The sequence below is a fragment of the Myxine glutinosa genome, chromosome 3 (assembly GCF_964187855.1).
Source record: "Myxine glutinosa chromosome 3, kmMyxGlut1.1, whole genome shotgun sequence".
Classification (NCBI taxonomy): Eukaryota; Metazoa; Chordata; class Myxini; order Myxiniformes; family Myxinidae; genus Myxine; species Myxine glutinosa.
In genome coordinates, this window is record NC_136263.1 from 45,171,670 (window position 1) to 45,187,724 (window position 16,055).

The 16,055-nt window shown below is 45.5% G+C and overlaps 1 protein-coding gene across 1 annotated transcript in view; it reads right to left on the reverse strand.

The window, feature by feature from the left end:
- LOC137423622 (uncharacterized) overlaps positions 1-15,465 on the reverse strand; it is a 207,820-nt gene extending 192,355 nt beyond the window's left edge. Inside the window, exon 1 of the mRNA XM_078773960.1 lies at positions 15,326-15,465. The gene's annotated coding sequence lies outside the window, so the exon portion shown is untranslated. The remainder of the gene's footprint in view (positions 1-15,325) is intronic.
- Between the last annotated feature and the right edge of the window lie 590 nt (positions 15,466-16,055).

Consider the following 16,055-nt stretch of genomic DNA (forward strand, 5'->3'; position numbering starts at 1 on the left):
GAAGCGATCGGTGCAGCCGTTTGTGCGGCACCCAGGAAAACAACATCGTCACAATGAGAACAATTAACGTTATGCGAATGCGAATGTTATGCGGGAGTCCAAACCTGAGAATGCTGGAGACCAAAGCTGAAATTGGGAAAACTAAATAGCCTATTTCACTCCTGGAGATCCCAGGATTATCCACCCAAAATATCTTTGTGATCGGTTCAACAGTTTTTACGGTACCTTCGAACAGACAGACAGACAGACAGACAGACGGACGGACATTTGGTGAATTATAGTAAGATACCACAAGATGGTGGATGGTCACGCAAGACCGACGCCGGCTTCGAGAAAGACCTGGCGGCCATGTTTAGTCAATCCCTGATGTGGATAAATAACTGTGACGATTTTTAGTCGATTTCACGAAACTGTGCCACAAAATGGTTTACGGCCCCACGCCTATCTGGACGAACAAGCTGAAAAGGGCCCAGGGATCAGTTTTCACAATATTTATTCCACAAATTAACTTCAACTGCCACAAATGGAATGGAAATTATCTGTTCGGGAGTGGTTTCCGCAACCTGGAAGTGATTTTACCACTTCGGTCGTTGATTTCATGAGATTACATAAGTAAACAAGCAGAATGTGTGTTTTTCCTTTAATACTGTTATTGGTAATGGCCAACTCGGACATCAGGTGAAAACGCCCCCCACGTCCCTCCCCGGGGATGCCAGAAGTATGTACACCTGGTGATCGTGCATTGAAGCAAGAACCATGATCGTGCATTGAAGTAGGAACCATGATCGTGCATTGAAGTGAGAACCATGATCGTGCATTGAAGCAGGAACCATGATCGTGCATTGAAGTAGGAACCATGATCGTGCATTGAAGTAGGAACCATGATCGTGCATTGAAGTAGGAACCATGATCGTGCATTGAAGTGAGAACCATGATCGTGCATTGAAGCAGGAACCATGATCGTGCATTGAAGTGGGAACCATGATCGTGCATTGAAGTAGGAACCATGATCGTGCATTGAAGTAGGAACCATGATCGTGCATTGAAGTAGGAACCATGATCGTGCATTGAAGTAGGAACCATGATCGTGCATTGAAGTAGGAACCATGATCGTGCATTGAAGTGAGAACCATGATCGTGCATTGAAGCAGGAACCATGATCGTGCATTGAAGTAGGAACCATGATCGTGCATTGAAGTAGGAACCATGATCGTGCATTGAAGTGAGAACCATGATCGTGCATTGAAGTAGGAACCATGATCGTGCATTGAAGTAGGAACCATGATCGTGCATTGAAGTGGGAACCATGATCGTGCATTGAAGTAGGAACCATGATCGTGCATTGAAGTAGGAACCATGATCGTGCATTGAAGTAGGAACCAAGATCGTGCATTGAAGTAGGAACCATGATCGTGCATTGAAGTAGGAACCATGATCGTGCATTGAAGTAGGAACCATGATCGGGCATTGAAGTAGGAACCATGATCGTGCATTGAAGTAGGAACCATGATCGTGCATTGAAGTAGGAACCATGATCGTGCATTGAAGTAGGAACCATGATCGTGCATTGAAGTGGGAACCATGATCGTGCATTGAAGTGGGAACCATGATCGTGCATTGAAGTGGGAACCATGATCGTGCATTGAAGTGGGAACCATGATCGTGCATTGAAGTAGGAACCATGATCGTGCATTGAAGTAGGAACCATGATCGTGCATTGAAGTGGGAACCATGATCGTGCATTGAAGTGGGAACCATGATCGTGCATTGAAGTAGGAACCATGATCGTGCATTGAAGTAGGAACCATGATCGTGCATTGAAGTAGGAACCATGATCGTGCATTGAAGTAGGAACCATGATCGTGCATTGAAGTAGGAACCATGATCGTGCATTGAAGTAGGAACCATGATCGTGCATTGAAGTAGGAACCATGATCGTGCATTGAAGTGGGAACCATGATCGTGCATTGAAGTAGGAACCATGATCGTGCATTGAAGTGGGAACCATGATCGTGCATTGAAGTGAGAACCATGATCGTGCATTGAAGTGAGAACCATGATCGTGCATTGAAGTGAGAACCATGATCGTGCATTGAAGTGAGAACCATGATCGTGCATTGAAGTGTTTTACATGATTGAATGTTGGATATAACAAATTTGGTTGAAACATTTTCTATTTGTGGCCTAATAGGAGTTTTACATGTTTTGGATGGCCTCGACCTTGACTAATTTTGACCAGATTGTATTCACATAAACTACACACGTAAAAATAAGCTGTGTAAGTTTCAGTCTGACATATTGAAAAATCCCCGAGGTTTAGCAATAATAAAATCACAAAAAGGCCTGTTTGATTATAATTGGGTGAAATTGTTGTCATGGAAACTGTTGACACGTCAAAAAGGCTAAATTGATCGTTCTGATTTTTGGTGAACCAGGTAAACTTTAACCCCCAAGTATTCTAATCACAATGTGGTTAAACTTTAACCCCCAAGTATTTTAATCACAATGTGGATAAACTTTAAGCCCCAAGTATTCTAATCACAATGTGGGTAAACTTTAACCCCCAAGTATTCTACTCACAATGTGGTTATGGTTAAACTTTAACCCCCAAGTATTCTACTCACAATGTGGTTATGGTTAAACTTTAACCCCCAAGTATTCTAATCACAATGTGGTTAAACTTTAACCGCCAAGTATTCCAATCACAATGTGGTTAAACTTTAACCCCCAAGTATTTTAATCACAATGTGGATAAACTTTAACCCCCAAGTATTCTAGTCACAATGTGGTTAAACTTTAACCCCCAAGTATTCTAATCACAATGTGGTTAAACTTTAACCCCCAAGTATTCTAATCACAATGTGGTTAAACTTTAACCGCCAAGTATTCCAATCATAATGTGGGTAAACTTTAACCCCCAAGTATTCTAATCACAATGTGGGTAAACTTTAACCCCCAAGTATTCTAATCACAATGTGGGTAAACTTTAACCCCCAAGTATTCTAATCACAATGTGGGTAAACTTTAACCCCCAAGTATTCTAATCACAATGTGGGTAAACTTTAACCCCCAAGTATTTTAATCACAATGTGGGTAAACTTTAACCCCCAAGTATTCTAATCACAATGTGGGAAAACTTTAACCCCCAAGTATTTTAATCACAATGTGGGTAAACTTTAACCCCCAAGTATTCTAATCACAATGTGGGTAAACTTTAACCCTCAAGTATTCTAATCACAATGTGGGAAAACTTTAACCCCCAAGTATTTTAATCACAATGTGGGTAAACTTTAACCCTCAAGTATTCTAATCACAATGTGGGAAAACTTTAACCCCCAAGTATTTTAATCACAATGTGGGTAAACTTTAACCCCCAAGTATTCTAATCACAATGTGGGTAAACTTTAACCCCCAAGTATTCTAATCACAATGTGGGTAAACTTTAACCCCCAAGTATTCTAATCACAATGTGGGAAAACTTTAACCCCCAAGTTTTTTAATCACAATGTGGGTAAACTTTAACCCCCAAGTTTTTAAATCACAATGTGGGTAAACTTTAACCCCCAAGTATTTTAATCACAATGTGGGTAAACTTTAACCCCCAAGTTTTGTACTTCATTGTCTGTCCATCAATTGTAGATCTGATTTGTTCCTGCAACGCAGGACGATCCTCAGATTAATTGTCAATTAAAGCAAAAACCGTCAAAACTCCAATTTAATCACAAACTAACACGTGACCTGCAGATCCATCAGATGAGGTCTGCAAGATCTACACGTTTACCCACATCAATAACCGGATCATCCTGATGATACAGATTTGGGTTCCGCACACTGAGATCTGATAATCCCTTTAGCTGATGCTGCAGTTGTGTCATTACATTTGCTGCATCCTCTCATTTAGTGTTTGACTTATTCAGGTGATTCACCAGGTGATTCACAGGTGTTTCAGCTTTCAGTTCCATTTGGGGGTTAAACTGCAAGGGGAAGAGGTAATTATGGGGGAAAGTGGTGCATGGACGTGAGGAGGAACATGACATGAATCAAGATGGGAGATGGAAGATTAAATGAAGTTGTTGGATGATGTTAAGCTGAATGAAGAGGTTGAAGTTGAACTGAAGAATCAACAACACGAAGGAATTATTAACTTAACCCTTTTCATTCCCAATAACAAGGATTTTTAATGCAGGAGGACGACATTCGGCCCAACAAAGTCTGTGCTACAATTACCAACCTATTGTTGTTTGTCCGTGCCCTTTCCTTTTAAAAGCTGAATGTCAAACAAGGAAGCAGTTTGTACCATTTTAAAAGTCTTTGGAGTGACTCGACCGGGCTTCGAAGCTTCAACCTGGCAGACTCAGAGCAGCAGCTCTTGGGATGACAGGATGGTCCACAGTCGAGAGGAACAGCACACTCACCTCTAATCTGTCAAGCCAAGGTTTGAATCCTGACCCAGTTATACGCACACTCACGTCTAATCTGTCAAGCCTGGGTTTGAATCCTGACCCAGTTATACGCACACTCACGTCTAATCTGTCAAGCCTGGGTTTGAATCCTGACCCAGTTTACGCACACTCACCTCTGAGCTGTCAAGCCTGGGTTTGAATCCTGACCCAGTTATACGCGCACTCACCTCTGAGCTGTCAAGCCTGGGTTTGAATCCCGACCCAGTTTACGCACACTCACCTCTAATCTGTCAAGCCTGGGTTTGAATCCCGACCCAGTATACGCACACTCACCTCTAATCTGTCAAGCCTGGTTTTGAATCCTGACCCAGTTATACGCACACTCACCTCTAAGCTGTCAAGCCTGGGTTTGAATCCTGACCCAGTTATACGCACACTCACCTCTAATCTGTCAAGCCTGGGTTTGAATCCCGACCCAGTTATACGCACACTCATCTCTAAGCTATCAAGCCTGGGTTTGAATCCCGACCCAGTTATACGCACACTCACCTCTAATCTGTCAAGCCTGGGTTTGAATCCTGACCCAGTTTTACACACACTCACCTCTAATCTGTCAAGCCTGGGTTTGAATCCTGACCCAGTTTTACACACACTCACCTCTGAGCTGTCAAGCCTGGGTTTGAATCCCGACCCAGTTGGACGCGCACTCACCTCTGAGCTGTCAAGCCTGGGTTTGAATCCCGACCCAGTTATACGCACACTCCCCTCTAATCTGTCAAGCCCAGGTTTGAATTCCGACCCAGTTATACGCACACTCACCTCTAAGCTGTCAAACCTGGGTTTGAATCCCGACGCAGTTATACACACACTCACCTCGAAGTGGTCAAGCCTTGGTTTAAATCCTGACCCAGTTATACGCACACTCACCTCTAAGCTATCAAACTGAGGTTTGAATCCCGACCCAGTTATACGCACACTCACCTCTAATCTGTCAAGCCTGGGTTTGAATCCCGACCCAGTTGTACGCGCACTCACCTCTGAGCTGTCAAGCCTGGGATTGAATCCCGACCCAGTTATACGCACACTCACCTCTGAGCTGTCAAGCCTGGGATTGAATCCTGACCCAGTTTTACACACACTCACCTCTGAGCTGTGAAGCCTGGGTTTGAATCCCGACCCAGTTGTACGCGCACTCACCTCTGAGCTGTCAAGCCTGGGATTGAATCCTGACCCAGTTTTACACACACTCACCTCTGAGCTGTGAAGCCTGGGTTTGAATCCCGACCCAGTTGTACGCGCACTCACCTCTGAGCTATCAAGCCTGGGATTGAATCCCGACCCAGTTATACGCACACTCACCTCTGAGCTATCAAGCCTGGGTTTGAATCCCGACCCAGTATACGCACACTCACCTCTAATCTGTCAAGCCTGGGATTGAATCCCGACCCAGTTTTACACACACTCACCTCTGAGCTGTGAAGCCTGGGATTGAATCCTGACCCAGTTTTACACACACTCACCTCTGAGCTGTGAAGCCTGGGTTTGAATCCCGACCCAGTTATACGCACACTCACCTCTGAGCTATCAAGCCTGGGTTTGAATCCCGACCCAGTTATACGCACACTCACCTCTAATCTGTCAAGCCTGGGATTGAATCCCGACCCAGTTATACGCACACTCACCTCTGAGCTGTGAAGCCTGGGTTTGAATCCCGACCCAGTTGTACGCGCACTCACCTCTGAGCTGTCAAGCCTGGGATTGAATCCCGACCCAGTTATACGCACACTCACCTCTGAGCTATCAAGCCCAGGTTTGAATCCCGACCCAGTTATACGCACCGTCACCTCCAATCTTTCAAGCCTGGGTTGGAATTCCGACCCAGGAGGCGAACCATCACCCATATCCTGAACAATTACCAAATTATTGATCTAACCAGCAGAGGGCACTGCATCAGCGGCACATTTCGGGTGCAGTGCCTCATTGCGCCTGCGCCCTCAACCCTCAGCCAATGATGCAATGCTGCTTTACTGCACCCTAATTGTGCTGCATACAAATGAAGAAGGGGAAGCTCTAAAGCATTACACCACCAATGACACAAGATGGAGTAAAAGATCCTAAGACCTTTTCACACCTCATTTCTAGAAAGTGCGATAGCACTGCAATTTTCTGGGTCTACGGTAGCTTTACCTAGGGAGCAGGGTTAGCACCATAATTTGCTGGGTCTACGGTAGCTTTACCTAGGGAGCAGGGTTAGCACCATAATTTGCTGGGTCTACGGTAGCTTTACCTAGGGAGCAGGGTTAGCACCATAATTTGCTGGGTCTACGGTAGCTTTACTAGGGAGCAGGGTTAGCACCACATTTTGCTGGGTCTACGGTAGCTTTACTAGGGAGCAGGGTTAGCACCAAAATTTGCTGGGTCTACGGTAGCCTTGCGAGGGAGCAGGGTTAGCACCAAAATTTGCTGGGTCTACGGTAGCTTTGCTTGGGAGCAGGGTTAGCACCACATTTTGCTGGGTCTACGGTAGCCTTGCGAGGGAGCAGGGTTAGCACCAAAATTTGCTGGGTCTACGGTAGCCTTGCGAGGGAGCACTGTTGGCACTGCAATTGCGTGTTATCCCCATAAATCAGCTACAAGGAGGGGGTAAGCTCTCAGGTGTGAAACGACCCGTTTCCTCAGCCCCACAAGCTACAAAATCAAGCAGAATGGCAATATGTATGGACTTCTGTCCACAGTCGTGCAATGACCGATGGCTATGTAGCATTCCTGTAATCTCATATATTAATTTAGGGCGCACTTTTGCCCTAATGACAAGACAGGTGAACAATGACATCACACATGACGTGGACGCTTTACGCCTAAGACCGCCGGATAGCACAAATGTTATGTGAAAACACCTCTGCTCTTTGAAAACTGGGTGTATTAATTAATTGTGTTGCTTGTTTCCAAGATGTAGCAAGTCTTATGTTTTGTCTTTTCCTAACATTTTCCATCGTCTTACCAAAGACCGCATTATTCATCAATTTATAAAAGTCCTCAAAATCAGTTTTTGCTTCAGTTCTCTGGAGTGTATTAAAATCAATATACTCCTTCAACCAATGGCTTTGTTTAAACTGTAAAACTCTATGAATCTTCTTCACTCTTAACCCTGCTGATAAACATTGTCTCAAGTTCCTTTGGTGTAAAACATAATTTCCTTTATTATATAATGTAGTAAGTAATTTTTCTGTTGATTTACCTTTTGTATTAAATGATTGTTGATAATCGCTTTACCATTCTCTTCTTGGGCTTCCTTTATCAGGAGCATAAGGAAGATCTTTATGTTTCGTATGAAGTTCTTCAGGATATTTCAAATCAACCTCAAAATAAAATCCAATTTTAGCTTTATCCAATTATTTTTGTGTAGAGATAACGATATCCTGTAAAACCTTTTCATAATCTTTCTCTTTAACCCACTTAAGTTTACCATAAGGTAGGGATTGAGACATAGCCCATCCATACAAATTATTAGCATCATACCCAGGGAGCAAGATTGGTCAACCAGACACGGTCCGCTATAAAAGGTTGCTGTATATGGTTGGATTCCTTAGACCCCCAGCAACAACTTCCAGGTGGACAACCTTTCCAACAGGCTACTGTAACTGTGCAATTCAAGATGGCGTCCAAGATGGTCGCCATATTTTTAAATCTCCATATTGTCGTCAATTGTTATCTTATTTTCATGTGTAATACTTTGTTGCTCTGGTTTTCAAGGTCAGGGAATCTATTTATGATGGTTTCAGAGTGATATGATGTGTTTTATGCCATTTGTCTCATAAAAATCATGTGGGCAGAAATGTCCAAAGTTGTGTGATCTGTCGTGGTGTGGCCATTGTGTAGTGTGCATGTAGTCTAGCATATCAGAAATTTGCATGTAGTGTAGCATATCAATAGCTTGCATGTAGGCCTACTCTAGTTGCTAGTATGCATAACATGGTGGTGGTTTTACTGTTGCAGGTGATTGCATGAGAGGTACGATGATGACCCAGGCAGAGAAACGGGTGGTGGAAGGAAGCTTGTCACTGAAAAAGGAACCCAAGAGGAGACGCCAGGACACTGACATCGACTACACAAAGTGCATAATATGTCAAGGACTTGGTGCAAAGGGACGATATAATATTACAACAGCAGATGCTGCAGTGCAGGAACATCTCACAGGTGTGAAGGAACTTGGTCTGAAAGCACTGTCCAGTTCCATATCTGGTTATCAGAAGAAAACAACCATTGTGAAACTGAAAACATTCCACACCCAAAATGCAAAGCCAAAAAAGTCGACAGGGAAGAGTGCAACAGGTAAGAGTGATGAAGTCACTGCCCTTCTTCGCATAACACAGATCAATGCCAGTGGTGGAGACGTCGATGTCGTCAACTTTATTGGCAAACACGAGTGCAGTAAAGTACCCCCATCTTTATTCAATGAAGATGGAACCATGAGGGCTGCAGGTACAAAGGCTAGTCTAGTGAAAACACTGAAGGAGGAGACTCAAGTGACCAGTGCTGATATTCTGCCACAAGGAGACTGGAAGACGACAGTAGTGGTTGATGCAATGCATGCCATATGCCATTGGTCCTTCAAGAAAAATGAGACATTTGGAAACATTGCTGATCGCTACAAGGAGCAGCTGCTGAAAGATGTGCCTGCTGGCACAGAGATCATACATTTCTGCTGCGACCGATGCAGTGAACAAAGCCTCAAATCAGCAGAACAGCAACACAGGTATGGCCAATCCAGGCAAGCAAAGGTGTTTGAGGTCAGTGAGCAGTACAAAGCCCCTGGCCCACAGGAATTCTTCTCTGTGTCAGCTAACAAAGCAGCCCTTCTGAGTTTCTTGTGTGAGACATGGAGCAAGAGTGAACAGCTAAATCCAGCACTGGGCTCAACTCGCCTTTACTTAGGTGGAGGCTTCAATTAAGAAACCAAGAGCATGCTGGTCACTGAGGGGTCAGCCACCGACATCACTGCCTTGGAGTCTACACAGCAGGAGGCTGATACCAGAGTAATGCTTCATGCTATTTATAGTGTCCAGAATGAAGGTGTTGATAGGGTGGTCATTCATGGCAATGACACAGATATAATCATCATTTGTATCTACTATGCTGCCAGCATTCTGGAAGATCTTCCTGAACTGTGGGTAAGAACTGCTGCAGAGACATATCTGCCCATACACCAAATGGCTAGGTCACTAGGACCTTCGAAATGTCGTGCACTTCCCTTCATCCACAGCCTGAGTGGAAGGGATACGACCAGCTACCCATTCTTCACTGGCAAAAAGACCTGGTTGAACCGTAGCTATACCACGGACGTAACTGAGCTCGAACACTTTGGTGAGCAAGGTCAGAACCGCAACCAGATCACATCAGACCTCATCAACCAGGCACGCAAACTTGTCATTGCTGTGTACACTAACAGATCTGATGACTTTGAGGACTGCGATCTTGGAAAGCTTAGAGCCTATAAATTCCTGATCAACAGGTCAACCATGCTGAAACTACTCCCACCAACAGAACATACATTCCTTCTACATCTACAGCGTGCAGCTCTTGCAACTATTATAGATAAGACTGCACATGTGGCCAAGCCTCAGCTTCCCCCATTTGTGGATTATGGTTGGGCTCTGGAGGATGGGAAACTAGTTCCAGTCCTGTCAACTCAATCAGCCTGGCCACAGACAATTACAAAGGCTGTTGCATGTGGCTGCACCAAAGGCTGCAACAGGAACTGTTCCTGTGCCAGGAAGAACGTGGCCTGTTACATTGTATGTCGTTGCCAGGGATCAGCCACCAAGTGCAGCCGAGTGAAATACATTGCAGCATTTGACAGCAGTGACAGCAGTGACTCAAACAGTGACAATTAACTGTATACCATCAGCTGTTCACATGGACACTTGTATTGCAGCATTATATTGAGTGGTAGACCTGTTCATAGGATGCAACATTGTGGAGTGTATCACTGACATGAATTTTACAAATATTTGCCTCAGCCATTTGGCTTGCATTCCAAACTGTGAAGCACATGCAGTCGTTCATTTCTCATGTAATCTGTTCTTGGTAACTAGTACCTTTCTGTACCATTATTGTTCTTACAACAACAGTAAACTACTGTGTATTGTTATTGTAGATTTTCTGTGTCATGGTCGCCTTAAAATAATATATTAACATGTAATAAATATTAGGCCTAGTACATGGTATAAAACACATCATATCACTCTGAAACCATCGTAAATAGATTCCCTGACCTTGAAAACCAGAGCAACAAAGTATTACACATGAAAATAAGATAACAATTGACGACAATATGGAGATTTAAAAATATGGCGACCATCTTGGACGCCATCTTGAATTGCACAGTTACAGTAGCCTGTTGGAAAGGTTGTCCACCTGGAAGTTGTTGCTGGGGGTCTAAAGAATCCAACCATATACAACAACCTTTTATAGCAGACCGTGTCTGTTTTCACAAAAAATGGGGGGTTTGCCCCCTGGGCAAGATATCGGGTCGGACTGCTGACCGGTTGCTTTACGCTTCACTTATTCAGATCGGATCTAGTTATTGTCTTTTTGTATTCTTGGTATGGTACACGTGATCAGTTAGATCTTTACATGTGGTGCACCCCACATTGTCCTGTTAAAACGCCTCAACAGCGAGCAATACATCAAAGTAAGGCGCCATGTTGGGATAGGGGGGCCTTTACTGACGTGTTCTTACTTACTGGATCTCATGAGATAAAGAGACATGAAGCGAAGCTTATTTGCTGCTCATCACTCCACGGGATCCTTGGTGATGAGGGATGGTTGGGATGATGAGGGATGGTTGGGATGATAAGGGATGGTTGGGGTGATAAGGGATGGTTGGGGTGATAAGGGATGGTTGGGGTGATAAGGGATGGTTGGGGTGATAAGGGATGGTTGGGGTGATAAGGGATGGTTGGGGTGATAAGGGATGGTTGGGGTGATAAGGGATGGTTGGGGTGATAAGGGATGGTTGGGGTGATAAGGGATGGTTGGGGGTGATAAGGGATGGTTGGGGTGATAAGGGATGGTTGGGGTGATAAGGGATGGTTGGGGGTGACAAGGGATGGTTGGGGTGATAAGGGATGGTTGGGGTGATAAGGGATGGTTGGGGTGATAAGGGATGGTTGGGGTGATAAGGGATGGTTGGGGTGATAAGGGATGGTTGGGGTGATAAGGGATGGTTGGGGTGATAAGGGATGGTTGGGGTGATAAGGGATGGCTGGGGTGATAAGGGATGGTTGGGGTGATAAGGGATGGTTGCGGTGATAAGGGATGGTTGCGGTGATAAGGGATGGTTGCGGTGATAAGGGATGGTTGCGGTGATAAGGGATGGTTGGGGTGATAAGGGATGGTTGGGGTGATAAGGGATGGTTGGGGTGATAAGGGATGGTTGCGGTGATAAGGGATGGTTGCGGTGATAAGGGATGGTTGGGGTGATAAGGGATGGTTGGGGTGATAAGGGATGGTTGAGGTGATCAGGGATGGCTGGGGTGATAAGGGATGGTTGGGATGATAAGGGATAAGTATTTTGTCTGATTACTTCCACCACCGAGGGTGAGCAGAGGTTATGTTCTCACCCCTGTCTGTTTGTCTGTCTGTGAACAGGATATCCAAAGACATTGTGGACGAAACTTGGTGGTCAGGTTGGGTGTTTGACAAGGACAAATTGATATTATTTTGGGGAAGATCAGAATCTGGATTCAGATAAGTGAGTTTTTTTTATTTTCTAAGGGATTCTTCACCAATGAGAGAGAGAGAGGGCCAAACACGATATATAGCGCAGGATTTCAAAAAGTTGTGGACAAGTTATGACAAAACTAGGTGGATGAGTTGGTCAGGTGACGAGAACAAGCCGATTCGATTTTGGTTCAGGTCGGGATCCAGATCAGGCCTATCAGTGAGCTACAAAACGTAAACTGTTCACCTGGCGGAGGTGTGCTCTCTACCGAGTATCGTTCTGGCTTTAGTTGTGCAATCCTCACTATCTTGATATGGCCTCTGGTTCTTGAATTCTCATTCATTTAAAATAATTTCTAGACAGTAAGTTGACCAATTCCTTGCATTATCTTACACATCTGGACGAGCTCCTCTCGTTGTCTCCCGTAGACCAGTGCAGGTAGATTCAGTGCTCTCAGTCTGTTGGGATACTCGTGGTGTCTGGAATCTCGCAAGACCCTGGTTGCCCTCTGTTGGACTTTCTCAAGAAGGTCTTCATCTTTCTTATGTATCGGGCACCACAATGAATTACAATATTCAAGGGTTTGTCTCACTGTAGTTTTATACAATTGGAGCAACACTTTCCTCGCCAAGTCGGGTTCACTATGTTAACAAATATAATTTCGTTCAAAATTTTGGGATTAGCAAACCTGTACATTATTGGAATCATCAGGGCATAGAGAATCCGAAAATTAATGTTGGCATTTGCACAGACACCTGCATGGCCGCCATTTTGGATTTTGAAAATGGCCGCCATAAAATACATATTTTGCGCTATCTCGGCTTCCAGTCGACCTAGAAATTTTATTAAATATGCTAATCCTATGTTTTCTGGGCCAAGGAATCCAATAAAGGCCTCAAAATAGTACTCAGGATTATAGAAAAGCAACAAACAAAGGTAATTGAAAACCATTGTCTTTATAATTGTGATATAACTGTATTACATAATACATGATATTGCAAGTCCTTTGAAGTTATAGGTTTGGGTTTATAAAGCAAGAAATCAGCCTTGTTAGTATCAGATTCAACTATAAGTCCTATACACAGGATCTACGAGGTCTACACCGTTCAGGAATTTGCTTTTACAGATCTCCATCCCTGTCCTGAGTCATTTTCTGGTAAATTAATTCGCAAATGCCAACATTAATTTTTGGATTCCTCGTGCTCTGAATATTCCAAAAATGTATCGTTTTTCTCATCTCCAAAAGTTTTGAACGAAAAAAACATGGTGAACCTGACTAATGCTGAGAATGATCTTTTGATTATTCCGAGTTTCATATTTGCGCTCCTCAATACATCTGCAGCCCATTGACAAACTTGTGTGGAACAAAACAACCAAATTTCTTCCTTCGTTATGTTTTTTTAATTTCACTTATGCCTGAATCACTTTCTATGGTGGAGGAAAACTTAAGGTCGCTCCTCCAAAAGTGGACCACCTTGCATCTATTCTCATTGAATGGAAGATGCCATTTTTGGGACCACCCTGCAACTGCATTCACATCTTCTTGCAGGACTTCTACTTCATCCTGGGTATCAACCGTCCTCTACAGTTTTGTGTCGTCTGCAAACGGTTTTAACTCGGGACCAACAACACCTGGGAAGTCATTGATGAAGGTGCTAAACAGCAATGGACCCAGACCACTGCCCTATGGAATTCCATTTGTCATTGAGCTGTATTCAGACATCCTTCCACTTATCACAACCATTTGTATCGTGGAATCAAGAATGCTTCTGTCCATCTTAGTACGTCTGCTTGAACACCTTATGGTTTGAGTTTGTGTCGAAGGTGTTTGAGTGGATTTGCCTTAATCTCGGCGACTAAGACTCCAAGTAAATACAGTCCATGCTGATCATCTTCCATCTCTTGTCCAATGCTCCAGAACTTCCACAAGTTGTGTTATTTATTTAACACACAACGCACTCATGGAATATGTTCAACTAATCTTGCACACGTGCGTTGTATGTAAGTAAATCATGCTTGTTCATGACATTAAACATAGCTGGGATTATCGTTCATGGGGGTGAAAAGGAAACCCGGGGTTAACGTTTATCTACAGGATAGGAAAGTCCGGGTTGAGTTTTGAGGAGTGAAAAACCCACACAGGAGATAAAAATGATAATTGTGATTTGAACCATTTCTGTTTTATCCGCAGAAACACGAATTCGGGAGGGAATGGGTTAATATTTTCTGCAGTGCATGATAACGATGTGGGTGGAACTCAAGAGTTAACGAAGTGAAACCGAAACCGAAGGGTGGGGCCACCCGGGAAATCCCCTGTTTTACCACAAACACAGACCCGAAATGTGCACCCCCCCCCGGACCGCGCATGGACCCAGAACGCGCGTGGAACCGACGAGACCCGGAACGCGCGTGGACCCGACGAGACCCGGAACGCGCGTGGACCCGACGAGACCCGGAACGCGCGTGGACCCGACGAGACCCAGAACGCGCGTGGACCCGACGAGACCCGGAACGCGCGTGGACCCGACGAGACCCAGGCGTGCACCCGACGAGACCCGGAACGCGCGTGGACCCGACGAGACCCGGAACGCGCGTGGACCCGACGAGACCCGGAACGCGCGTGGACCCGACGAGACCCGGAACGCGCGTGGACCCGACGAGACCCGGAACGCGCGTGGACCGGACGAGACCCGGGCGTGCACCCGACGAGACCCAGAACGCGCGTGGAACCGACGAGACCCGGAACGCGCGTGGACCCGACGAGACCCGGAACGCGCGTGGACCCGACGAGACCCGGAGCGTGCGTGGACCGGACGAGACCCGGGCGTGCACCCGACGAGACCCGGAGCGCGCGTGGACCGAACGAGACCCGGGCGTGCACCCGACGAGACCCGGAGCGCGTGTGGACCCGACGAGACCCGGAACGCGCGTGGACCCGACGAGACCCGGAACGCGCGTGGACCCGACGACACCCGGGCCGTGCGCGCACCCGCTGAGGGACCCGGAACGCGCGTGGACCCGACGACACCCGGGCCGTGCGCGCACCCGCTGAGGGACCCGCGGACCGGGCGTACATCCCACAGTGAACCTGATACTGTCATTTACCACATTGTCAGAGTTTTTGACTGCAGTCAGTGATCAGAAATTGTAAGCATAACGAATCGGAATTATAATAATAACAACAACAATAACATACCGAGTCCCAGGTTCCGGTGTATAACTCCGATCAAACGCCGCACTCGATGTACGAACTTCCTCCCGAGCAACGACAAACGAACTTTCCGGAAAAGCCTTTTGTACCGCGAAATGACGTCATCACCCCCTGTATCTGATTGGTTTACGGAGCTTGGTCTCACTGTGAGCTCCGCCCCTTCCCAGAAATGACGCGGAGATTGAATTTAGAACAAAATGTGTTATTTTCATTTACGGAGAATTGTTTGAAGAATGTTGATTGGCGGATAGTTCAGAGATATACACCTGGAGTGTCTAGTCTGGGTTCCAATCACCACCGACACCTGTAAACCGTTTCCCTGGTATTACGAACCCAGGTGATGCATCAATGGGTGTTCCGTCCGTGGGAGACACGTGATATGGACCCGTCTCCCAGCACCCACTGGTCATGCGGAGACGGTGAAGATCCCACGGTGTCCCTCACGAAGAGTCGGCCAGTTCTCACCGGCATCCTGAACAAAATCCGAGAACAGTCGAACGACAGGCCTGGCCACCCAGTTCGTGAAGGACTTGGGCCAGAACTGTTCACCCCGACCGATCACACGAAGGGTGTGCATAATTGGGCCTGAATAGTTCGATATAAACACGTCATTAAAATATTACGTCATTAAAATATTATGGGGAAACATTTATTTAATTCACCACGAAACGAATACGACATTTTATAAAAGGGCTTCCGGAGAACTCAGAGGTAA